The sequence below is a fragment of the Microplitis mediator genome, chromosome 4 (assembly GCF_029852145.1).
Source record: "Microplitis mediator isolate UGA2020A chromosome 4, iyMicMedi2.1, whole genome shotgun sequence".
Classification (NCBI taxonomy): Eukaryota; Metazoa; Arthropoda; class Insecta; order Hymenoptera; family Braconidae; genus Microplitis; species Microplitis mediator.
In genome coordinates this window covers 16,074,123-16,087,376 of record NC_079972.1, presented here as the reverse complement: position 1 = coordinate 16,087,376, position 13,254 = coordinate 16,074,123, and the positions used below count along the sequence as shown (strand labels likewise).

The window sequence follows — 13,254 nt, the reverse complement described above, 5'->3', positions numbered from 1 at the left end:
CTCTTTTGATTGCCACCTCAACCATCCAAATCGATTCATTAGTTAAAAAGTTACAAAGAGTTTACACACACACACACACACACACACACACACACACACACACACACACACACACACACACACACACACACACACACACACACACACACACACACACACACACACACACACACACACACACACACACACACACACACACACACACACACACACACACACACACACACACACACACACACACACACACACACACACACACACACACACACACACACACACATACACACACACACACACACACACACACACACACACACACACACACACACACACACACACACACACACACACACACACACACACACACACACACACATACATACACTCGGACATCATTCTGAAAATAGTCAGAATAGCTTCCTAGGACCTCAAAACGTCGACATCTGATGAAAACTCGACTTTCGAAAATCGGGGTGAAAACAATAACTTCCCAATTTTTCGAAAATCGTCGATTTTCTTAGCGGGAAGTTAAAAAATATATTAATATTATATAATAATAAAAGTAATGATTAAAAATAAATTGAGCGATTGAGGTGTGCACTTTTGGATTTTCCAACATTTTTTTTTTACTGTATTAGAATGAATTTTTTTTTTTTTTATACTTCTCCATTAATTAAAATGAAATATTAAAGGTCTAAAAATAAAACACTGGTCATAAATAGCACTTCTATCTTAATTCAGTACATTCAATATAATCGTTTCATACAAATTAAACTCGTAAAATTCATATATAATTATTACATAACGAGTCATACAAATTTTTTAAACCCAATCAATCCGCCAAAGCACTCACATGATAATGGTAAATTCATAGGGAAAGTCTGTAATACCGACTGTCAGCAAAGCTTAGAAAATTTTACTAAAATGGTCATTCGTATAAAATGTAATTCTGAAGAATTGGCGTTCGTAGTTTGAATATTTCGGAAGTATTGGATTTCTGAAATATTGTCATTCTAAATATTGTTAATTCTTTATTACGAAAGAATGAATATTGTAAATTCTGAGTATGTGTTGATATAAAGATTAGAGATTCGATGTTTTTGACAAGGTGATGATTTGTCATTCTGAATTATGAACCATCTTTATTTTTTACATTCCTAACTGTGAGTTTCTGAAGTTGGTATACTTCTGAAATTTTTACTTTTGACGGTGTGCCTGCAAGCCAAAAAAACCACAGAGAACCAATGTTCTAGCGCGCATGCGCAAACATTCAAAAAAATAAAAAATCTACCAGAAGACATTCTGTAGAAATTTTTGTTTCTCTTTAAAGTATATATATATATATATATGTACAAAAATAAACATTTATTTTTCTCATTTGCTTTTTTAGAATAATATTTATTTTCTGTACGACAAATGTCATACGGGAAATAAATTTTATTGTGAAGAAGTAAGTGGAAAATATAAAAATTTAAAAAAATATTAATCATAATATATATCCATATATATATATATATATATATATATATATATATATATATATATATATATATATATATTCATAATTTCTTTTTGTTTATTTAACTACATTAATGTTCATTATTTACCTGCATTTATAAGAATTCTTCTGCTTCTTTTTAACTGTAGTTATTTCTCACTTTCTTATATATACTTATTTCTACTTATAAACTAAAATATTTGATTAAAAATAAAGGGAAGGTTTTTTTTTTCATTTATAAATGCTCAATTAAAAATAATAAAAGTAAAAATTTATTATTTAAAAAAAAAAAAAAAAAGCGGCTGAGGACCGACTTCCTATACTGTGCGCATTCACCTACAATTGTATTTGTTTAGAAATACAATTGTAGTGGTCTAAGCTATTTTCTTTTGGTAGAAAGAAAATAGCCCGTTTGGGAAACCTCAACACTGATAAAATACTCCAATAAAAATCTGATAGACCCGGAATCTATCAGTTTAAATCAGAGGATTTTATCAGTGATAAAACCCGACCAACACAGTGGTCACACGATTGGTGACCAAAAAAAAACTAAATAACAATAAATACAAAACATTATACAGTACATAATTGGTAAAATACATAAAGAATATAAATACTAAAATTTTATAAATACAATTTCTTAAAATAAAGACTTAAGAATAATACCCAGGCCCGGATATCGCAATAAATAATATCACACACATTCATCATACTCTTAAATTTAAATTAAATCATAATCATACACACTTAAAATTAAATGGTAATGGGAAAAAGGGAAAAACTTAAATTAAACATAAACAACCAAAACCATGCAATCAAACCCGAATTAAAAAAATAAAAACCATGCACAAGCCAAGCAATAATAAAAACATGCCACTCGTACTCATTCTTACAAAAAAAAATTATAAATTAAAATCTTAAATTATAAATCACTCCTGTATCATCCATCACACTCACACCATAATACAATAATTATATAATAGAAATTAAAATTAAGCTTAAATAAAATTAATAACTAATCTTCCTGGTCCTGGTCCTGGTCCTGGTCCTGGTTCTGGTCCTCCTCTTGGTCCTTGGCATCCCTGGGCATCCTTCAAGTTGGGCATCCTTCTTGTTGACTGGATCTGAAACTAAAATATATACCCCAATAGATTAATACCGGGCATATATATTACTATGAAAAAAAAAGAAGGATGTAGAAATAAATATGCACCAGAAAAAAAGAATTAGAGCGGCGGTGTGTCCTTGGATCTGGACCACCTTGTCGTCAATGCTCAGCAGCATCACTGTCTCCAAAATTAATCTGGTCCTCACAGACCAGTCATGTCAATATAGATTCCAGTGGACTCTAGATTAGACACGTCATAAAAGATCTACCAAAAAGTAAATCCAAACTATGTACCTAAACCTGAAAAAAAAAAACATTTAGAAAAAAAGAAAAAATTAATGGAAAGTCCGAGTAACTTCAATTGGGTGAGGATTAGGTAAGTCTCTGGAATCTTAAAAATCTACTGAAAAAAATTAGAAAAAAATTATGCGTCCAAACCTAAAAAAGAAAAAAAATTTATAAAATAGAAAAAAAAAATTCATTATGAAGTTCCGTAATCTCGAAAAATCTATAGAAAAAAAAAAAAACGAGAAAAAATAATTATTTCTAAACCTAAAAAAAAAAAAAAGATTATCATCAAACATGTCGGGCGGTTCTCGTATCTTAGCATGTATTAAAAATTAAAATTAAAAAAACTATAGGGTAACCTGACCAGTTGCAATAAATTAATTCATTAATTGGAGAAAAAAAAACTGACTCTAAAAACAATGACTCTACTTCTGCAAAAATGACTCTAATAAAAGTGACTCTACTTTTGGGGAAAAAAAAAAATGACTCTAATTTTAAAAGAATGACTTCAATTGTATAAAAAATGAATCGAATTAAATGACTCTACTATTTAAAAAATGACTCTAATTGAAGTGACTCTACTTTTATGAAAGTGACTCGAATCTCCAGAACTTTAATTTAAAAAAAAAAATGATGGGGGAAGGGAGGGGGGGGGGGTGAAAGTACATTTAAAATAAATCAATCGATTGAAATAAAAAAAAATTCAAAAAAACTGGCTCTAATTTAAGTGACTCTACTTTTTAAAAACTGATTCTACTTCTATTAAATTTACTCTAAATTAAATGACTCGACTATTTATAAAATGGCTCGAATTGAATAACGATAAAAAAAAATTGAGGGTGAATGAGCATTTACATGAAATTAATTAATTAAAATCGAATCCCCTTTCGACAGCACACAAAAATTACTATAAAATCACATCATTATGATATCATCAATAGAACCATTGCAGTCAATATTAATATCAATTGTGTAATGTGACCTGCCAGGGCCAATTACACTATCATTATAAAATGATAATGGTATTGATATTAATTATGGCAGCAACAATAATAATGATAATACCGATAAAAACGTGATGATTATAGATATTCTTAGAGTATACGACAAAAGTGGATCGACATTCAATTAAAAATTGAAATTTAAAAAACGATAGAGTAACCTGACCTAATGCCAAGTCTCGATTAGAGGGAAAAACAAAACTGACTCTACTTCAGATAAATTGATGGTAAATTAAGTGACTCTACTGTTTAAAAATGACTCGAATTGAATAACGACAAAACAATTAGACGTGAATGAGCATTTACATTAAGTTAATTAATAAATTTAAATAAAAAATAAAAAAATTTTTAAAAAATGGCTCTAACTCAAATGACTCTACTTTTTAAAAGCTGACTCTATTTCTATTAAAATGACGTTAAATTAAAGGACTCGACTGTCTTAAAAATTACTCGAATTAAATAACGATGAAATAAAATTAGGGGAAAATGAGCATTTACATTAAATGAATCAATTGTAATAAAAAATATAAAACTAGCTCTAATTTAAGTGACTCTACTTTTCGAAAACTGATTTTACTTCTAATAAATTTACGCTAAATGAAATGACTCGACTGCTTTCAAAATGACTCGACTTAGATAACGAAAAAAAAAATTGAGGATGAATGAGCATTTACATTAAATTCATTAATTGAAATCGAATCCTCTTTCGACAGCACACAAAAAATACTATAAACTCATATCATGATGATATCATCAATAGAACCATTGCAGTCAATATTAATATCAATTGTGTAATGTGACCTGCCAGGGCCAATTACACTATCATTATAAAATGATAATGGTATTGATATTAATTATGGCAGCAACAATAATAATGATAATACCGATAACAACATGAGAATAATAGATATTCTTAGAGTGTACGTCCAAAGAAGATCGACATCAATTAAAAAGTGAAATTTAAAAAACGACTCTACTTTTTGAAACTGACTCTACTTTTATTAAATCGAAGCAAAATTAAGTGACTCTACTGTTTAAAAAATGACTCGATACCAATAAAACTGACTCTAGTTCTAATAAATTGACGCTAAATTAAATGACTCGGCTCAGATAACGATAAAAAAAATTAAGGATGAATGAGCATTTATATTAAATCAATTAATTGAAATTAAAACCATTGAAAACTTACGGTACTTAAAATGACTCTAATTATGTAAAAATTACTCTAATTTAAATGACTATGCCATAAAAAAGCTGACTTTAATTCAAATCTCTACTTGTATAAAATTGAAATGAAAAAAGTTATTGGGGTGCAAATACATGTGTGATAGAAAAGTGTGTATGTGTGTTTGTCTGATTTTTTAAGCAATAATAAAAACTACGTAATATATTTCCATCAAAACCGAACCGTATGTGTAGCATTAGGCCACCAGCCAATCGATAAATCGAATCCCCGTTTTGATCGCACACAAAAGTCACTATAAAATCACATCATTATGATATCATCAATAAAACCATTGCAGTCAATATTAATATCAATTGTGTAATGTGACCTGCCAGGGCCAATTACACCATCACTATTACACTTATAAAGTAATAATGATATTGTTATTAATCATGACAACAACAATAATAATGATAATACCGATAACAACGTGATAATGATAGATATTCTTAGAGTATACGACCAATGAGGATCGACATCGATCAAACCAGAGGGTTATGCGTACCAGCTCAGAAGATCAAGATTTATATTACAAAAAAACTAACAATTAAATAACGCGACCGCCTGACCTAGTGCCAGGGTTTTCTTTTACGCGGAAATGCCATTCAAATTTAATATATTATTGAAGAAAAAAAAAAAAAAAAAAATAGATTTTTAATGTGACTCTAATCAAATTAATACTACATACAAGCAATGCTAACGAGTAAACTCAAGACTCTACAGCTATTGACACCTGACCGAGTGCCAGGTGTCTTTTTTAATTTAAATCTACATTTATGAATTTAAGGGTAAAAAAATTAGGGGTATAGATTGGTGTGTAAATTAAAGTCGCCGTAAGCGAGGTTGTGAGTAACCTCAACTTACGGCGACGTGTAAGGTATGACTCGATTTCATTGAAGATGAACAGAGTCTCAGTGGGTAGTGTAAGGGGGGGGGGGGGGGGTGTATGTGAATTTAAGCTAAAAAATAAACCCTATGCAAAATTGATTCTAATTTCAAAACCCCTGGACCAGTAACTTAAATATCTAATAAAAGCGTGACGCTAATACTTGAATTTAAAAAAAAAAAAGGGGGGGGGGGGTAAATCACCACTCTTATAAAAAAGGGATAAGGTGACTCTAATTTAAAAAAAACCCAAGTTATTTAATTAATCTACTTCCCCGATCAGTCTAGTGACATCAAAACCCCAGTCCTATATTATTCCCCTTCTATAGTTACTAACTTATTAATTAACGCAGCAAAAGTGACTCTAATTATTTAAATAATAATAATAATAATAATAAATGAAAAATACACACCGCTCTACAGACACTTAAACACTTAAAAAAGAAAAGTTATGATCAGAAAAATTTTTTATGGATTGAGACCGGCACCCAAATCGCACCCGGGTACTCAAAGGGTGGGACAGAATAATCCATTAAAAATTAAAACTGATCAGGGAAAATTTCTTTTTTCAGCTTTTTATGCATTAAAAAATGAAAAAAATAAATTTTTTTTAAATTTTAATGTATAAAAAAAATATTTTATATACGCTGTTATGGTTGGCCACCCATAACAGCGTAACAATATTTTTCGCCTTTAAGATCTATAGAGCGATATATATTTTTAGACTCTAATTCGCGTGAATTTAATTTGACCTAAATTATAAGAACCAAGTGTCCTTATAATCCCTAATACCCATAAACCCCCAGCTAAATCACTAGACCAATATCCCATTTCGCGGAAAAAAACCCAATACGAATTAATTAAAAAAAAAAAAAAGGGTAAGAGTGGCAATTGTGGGGAAGGGTTGGTTGATTCTACAATTTAACGCGTGATTCTACTGAGAGAATACTCTCAACGAAAAACCTATTACTGGTCCACTAATTAATCTAATTACCCCGATTTAAAAATTAAAAATTATCCTAGCAATACAAGGGAGTGAGTTGGGTATACGCAAAGTGCGTATTTATGTGTGTGAGGTGGGTAAAAAATGGTGTGTTTAAATTGTCAACAGCAGAAGGCTATTGACAATAAATCAATCTATACCCCATGTTAAATTAAAAAAAAAGAAATGATAACTCCAGAAGGAAGTTATTTAATTTATAAGAAAAAGAAAAAAAAAGTTTACTCGGTTAGTACTGCTTGTGATTCAAATGACGCTAATTAAAATGAATTTAAAAAAAAAAAAAAAAAAAAAAAAAAAAAAAAAACCAAGACTAAGTTCAAATAACTAAATGACTCTACTTTCTAAAAAGTAACTTAATTTGAATGGCATTTTTAAAAATTGAATGAATTTACTTTAATTGAATTTAACGCGAATGGTTTTACTGTAATTAAAATGACTCTACTTTTAAAAAACTGTCTCTAATTTAAATGACTCGACTTGCAAAAAAACTCGAATTTAATTTATTAAAAAAAAAAAAAAAAGTGTTGAAAAATATGTAATTCTATTTCTAATAAAATGTGGGTTAATCTAATTTTAAAAAGTTAATGTGTGTATGTGTTTATGAATTTACACCCTATTAATTGAATTATTAAAAAATGACTCGAATATTACTGATTCTACTGATTTTAAAATAAATTTAACTGCTCAATTTAATTTAAACAAACTAATACTAATGTAAACGACTAGACTTTAGTTTAAAAAAAAAAAAAAAAAATAACTGAATTCAATGCAAATGCTCAATTTCAATTAAAAAAAAAATATCGATAAAAATGACTCGAATTTAAATTTAAAAAACTGAATGTGATTCAAATGACTCGATACGAATTTAAAAAAAAAAAATATTGATTAAAATGACTCGAATTTAAATTTAAAAAACTCAATTTGATTCAAATGACTCGATACGAATTTAAAAAAAAAAAATATTGATTAAAATGACTCGAATTTAAATTTAAAAAACTCAATTTGATTCAAATGACTCGACACGAATTTAAAAAAAAAAATTATTTTCATGCAAATGCTCAATTTCAATTAAAAAAAAAATTATTGATTAAAATGACGCGAATTTAAATTTAAAAAACTGAATGTGATTCGAATGACTCGACACGAATTTAAAAAAAAAAAAAAAATTTATTTCATGCAAATGTTCGGCTTGATATTAAAAAATTTAATACGAATGACTCGACTCTAATTTAAAAAAACTCAATTTGATTTAAAAGACTCGACTTGAATTAAAAAAAACCGAATTTGATTTAAATGACTCGACTATTAAAAATCTGAATTTAATTTATTGCAAATGGCTCGACTTTAAATTTAAGAAACTAAATTGAATTCAAAAGACTCGACTATTTAAAACCGTAATGAATTTAAATTAAAGAAAAAAAAAAAAAAGATACGGAACCGTTGATAAATATTAAAAAGTGCAATTAAATAAATGGATTATAATGGAGAAGAGAAAAGAGTGACAGAAACTAAAAAACAATAACAAACCTCAACAGAGAAATAACTTTATTTCCCTGCCGAACGATGCCAGTTGATCAGCTGGTAGGATGACAGCTAGCAGTTCATTGAGGCTGGTCAGTGTTCTTTGGTTCCATCCTTCCTTCCAGTCAAGACATCAGAAAAAAAACTTTTCATCGTTGGAATCCATTGATAATCTATCTAAACAATCAACACTAATTAATAAATAAAAATACTGTTGACTTGTATATTCAATTGGGTTGACAAAAAAATTTAAAAAAAAAAATTGATTTTTTCAACTTGCGTAGACGCCGGTTGAAAAAAAAAATTTTTTTCAAAAATGACTAATGACGTCATTAAGGGAAAAAAAAAATTAAAAAAAGGGTCAACAGAATTTTTAAAAATAGTTGAACACGTCGAAAACGATGCGTACACATCGAATGTCGGGTGCCAACTAGCCCTTTCCACCCTAGCCCTTAGGACGCTCACTTCACCCCCACTTCACCCCCACTTACTAGTCGCCCAGCGCAGAAAATAATTTCATTGGTACCCTTTCCTCTCTACGCATGTAGAGGGGATTTCCGGCCAATCGCGCCCTTATCCCCTGACTACCCTCCCCCCCGCTCTCTAGCAGCTATGACGCGTTCCTCACACCACCAAGCCCTAAAATCTGATGCAATCATTTTTTTAATTTAATAATTCCTTAATATTAATAAAATTTTTATGTTTTTTATTCTAACATCTATTTAATTCACATATATTAATGCATATGCAACTAATTAACGCAAATTCACATGCAAATGAAGCACGCGAACTCGTTTAATTGTCGATTTAAAAGTCTAGTCGATAAAAAAATGTGCTTTAATAATTAAATAAAATTATTATAGATCTTCTAATGTTTAAATAAGATCTATTTCATTTAATTATTTATATAATTTCGAATTCAGTCAATATGTTTTGATGATATTTAATCAAACGTTAAAGTAATTTAGAATTCAAAATTAAAAGCACAAGTTCAAGTCTAAAAAATCTCCCGCGAGAATAAGTCGCGCGTTTCTCAGTGCGCATGCGATCTACGTTGGAAACAGATCAAAGAAACTTGTCGTTTCTCTACTAAAATACTTGACGTTGATAATAAATTTAATTATCAACCCTAAAAAATTTACTTATTATAATTTAATTAATAAACTAGTTTGTGTGTCCATCAAATTGCTAGTGAAAATATTAAAATGTGCAACAGTGGCCGCAGATCTGTCAACAATCTAACCTAAAGTTCATTTGTCCATAAAAACAAATCGAAGATATCAAGAATAAGACACGAGTAAGTAGTAATTGAACAGTTTACTGATTCAAAATCTATTATTTCATGTTCTTTAATATCCCTGAGTAAAAAGTCAATTTTTAAAAATTAATCATCACGAATTACAACATAATCAATTGTCTTTCTTCTTTCTGAGGGATGAAACTTTTTCTACTTTTATATTTAAATAATTAAACCACGTAAATTTATTACTCTCTAACAAATATTAATTAATAATAATCTTCATTTCAGATATGTAATAAAAAACAATTTTCATATTATATGTGCACATATATTTTTTTCATCAACTTATATGAGATTATTGATATGAGTTTATTTTCGCATGGGGTTTTTTCCGGTCTGAAAGAAATAATTCAGAAAGAAAAATTCCTGGCACTCTACAAAGGAAATTTTGCTCAAATGATTAGAATATTTCCTTATGCTGCCACTCAGTATACCTCATATGAAATATGTAAAAAGGTTTGATGCTTATTTTTATTGTTATTTAAATTATTTACGCAAATAGTTATTAGAGTTGAGAAGTGACGGCGACGATTTATAAGTTTTCAATGTAAGTGACAAAAAAATCGTTTACTTTTAAAAACAAAAATTTATTTTGAGATACGCGCAGCTCATTCTCGCTGAAAATTTGTTACATTTAAACAGAAATTTAATTCAAAGAAAGACTCGACTTAAACATTCAAAAGATAATCTCTTACGATTTACGACTTCAATATAAAAAAAGCTCAATTCAATGCAAATGCAATTAATAGCAACCTGATGGACACTCATACTAGTCCACCAATTAAATTATGACAAATTAATTGTTTAGGGTTAATAATTAAATTTATTATCAACGTCAAGTATTTTTGTAGAGAAACGACAAGTTTTTTTTATGTGTTTCTAACGTAGATCGCATGCGCACTGAAAAACTCGCGACTTATTCTCGCGGGAGATTTTTTAGACTTGAACTTGTGCTGGTAGTTTTGAATTCTAGATTACTTTAACGTTTGATTAAATATCATCAAAACATATTGACTGAATTCGAAATTATTTTAATAATTAAATGAAATAGATCTTATTCAAACATTAAAAGATCTAAAATAATTTTATTAAGTAATTGGAGGAAATTTTTTTATTGCCGACACTTTTTAATCGACAATTAAACGAGTTCGCGTGCTTCATTTGCATGTGAATTTGAGTTAATTGGTAAAATATGCATTATTATATGTGAATTAAATAGTTTTTAGCATAAAAAACATAAAAATTTCATGAAAATTTTCATAAAAATTAAGGAATTATTGAATTCAAAAAATGATTGCATCAGATTTTAGGGGTGAGGGGAGTGAGGAACGCGTCATAGCTGCTAGAGAGCGGGAGGGGAGAATTGCGCCCTTATCTCCTAGCTACCCCCCCCCCCGCTCTCTAGCAGCTATGACGCGTTCCTCACTCCCCTCACCCCTAAAATCTGATGCAATCATTTTTTTAATTTAATAATTCCTTAATTTTAATTAAATTTTCACGTTTTTTATGCTAAAATCTATTTAATTTATATGAATTAATGCATATTTTACCAATTAACTCAAATTCACATGCAAATGAAGCACGCAAACTCGTTTAATTGTTGATTAAAAAGTCTAGTCGATAAGAAAACGTGCTTTATTACGTTTTGTTATAATTAATTAAACGTTAAAGTTAACGACATTTTAAAACTAACAGCACAAGTGTAAATCCAAAAAATCTCCCGCGAGAATAAGTCGCGCGTTTCTCAGTGCGCATGCGATCTACGTTGGAAACATCAAAGAAACTTGTCGTTTCTCAACAAAAATAGTTGACGTAAATTATAAATTTAATTGTCATCCTTGAAAAATTTTAAATGTCTTGTATTATCTGACGCTGATTGAATTCATAATAAAGCAAACCTGTACTGATAATTAATTTTCATTTTTTTTTTATCTATTACTATTTTTATTATTCACCGATATTTCTTGGACAGTCACTGCATAAATAGTGAGCCAGGTACTTCATACAGTAAAATTGGAGATAATCAAATGAGAAGAATGAAAAACCAGCATATGGTATCATGCCCAGTATAGTTGGCCAAAATCCACGATACAATGCCGTTAACCCTCCTTCCTAAAATAATTATATTATGATAAATAAATATAATTATATTTTTTAACTGACTTGTAAAACTCACGTCTTTGAAAATAGACATTACGGTGTGGACAATCCGGTGTAAATATGCTCACCGGTCACTTGAAATGCAAGTCTAGCTCTGATAGTATCCAGAGGATATGTCTGAGTTACTGACGTCACTCCAGCACATAATCCAGCAATAAATTTGTCTCCATGAGAATTTTTACCAAACACCGTTCCTAAATACTGCAATTATTTAATCAGATAACTCTTAAAATACTAGATTGATAAAAAAATTTGCGGATACCTTTTTTGTAGGAAATTTAATTCTCGACAAACTTGGTCTTATGTATTTTTATCGTATCTTCAATAGTTTAGCCGTTGTTCAAGTTTATTGCATCAGCAAATAAACAATTCTATGAAAATTTTATATTTTAACTGAAACTATGATTCAAATTTTAGAGATACGATAAAAATATACAGATACACTTTTGTAGAGAATTTAATTCTGAGAAAAAAAAATATTTGCACCTTTGTACGTAAACTCAATAGTTGTGATGTAATTTTAGTTCAAGTGGCAGAAAAAATTTACCTGAAATAAAAAATGACCTGGGGTCAAATATCTGTTGTAATAAAATAACTATTTGCGTAAATGATTTAAATAACAATAAAAATAAGCATCAAACCTTTTTACATATTTCATATGAGGTATACTGAGTGGCAGCATAAGGAAATATTCTAATCATTTGAGCAAAATTTCCTTTGTAGAGTGCCAGGAATTTTTCTTTCTGAATTATTTCTTTCAGACCGGAAAAAACCCCATGCGAAAATAAACTCATATCAATAATCTCATATAAGTTGATGAAAAAAATATATGTGCACATATAATATGAAAATTGTTTTTTATTACATATCTGAAATGAAGATTATTATTAATTAATATTTGTTAGAGAGTAATAAATTTACGTGGTTTAATTATTTAAATATAAAAGTAGAAAAAGTTTCATCCCTCAGAAAGAAGAAAGACAATTGATTATGTTGTAATTCGTGATGATTAATTTTTAAAAATTGACTTTTTACTCAGGGATATTAAAGAACATGAAATAATAGATTTTGAATCAGTAAACTGTTCAATTACTACTTACTCGTGTCTTATTCTTGATATCTTCGATTTGTTTTTATGGACAAATGAACTTTAGGTTAGATTGTTGACAGATCTGCGGCCACTGTTGCACATTTTAATATTTTCACTAGCAATTTGATGGACACACAAACTAGTTTATTAATTAAATTATAATAAGTAAATTTTT

General features: G+C 29.0%; 1 long non-coding RNA gene across 1 annotated transcript; it reads right to left on the bottom strand.

Moving 5' to 3' along the window:
• Nucleotides 1-1,903: 1,903 nt before the first annotated feature.
• LOC130666542 (uncharacterized) lies at nucleotides 1,904-8,843 on the bottom strand. Its single transcript, XR_008989694.1, has 3 exons — nucleotides 8,536-8,843; nucleotides 2,712-2,906; nucleotides 1,904-2,628 (listed from the first exon to the last, which is right to left on the bottom strand). It is a non-coding gene; the product is annotated as an uncharacterized LOC130666542 (long non-coding RNA).
• Nucleotides 8,844-13,254: the final 4,411 nt, after the last annotated feature.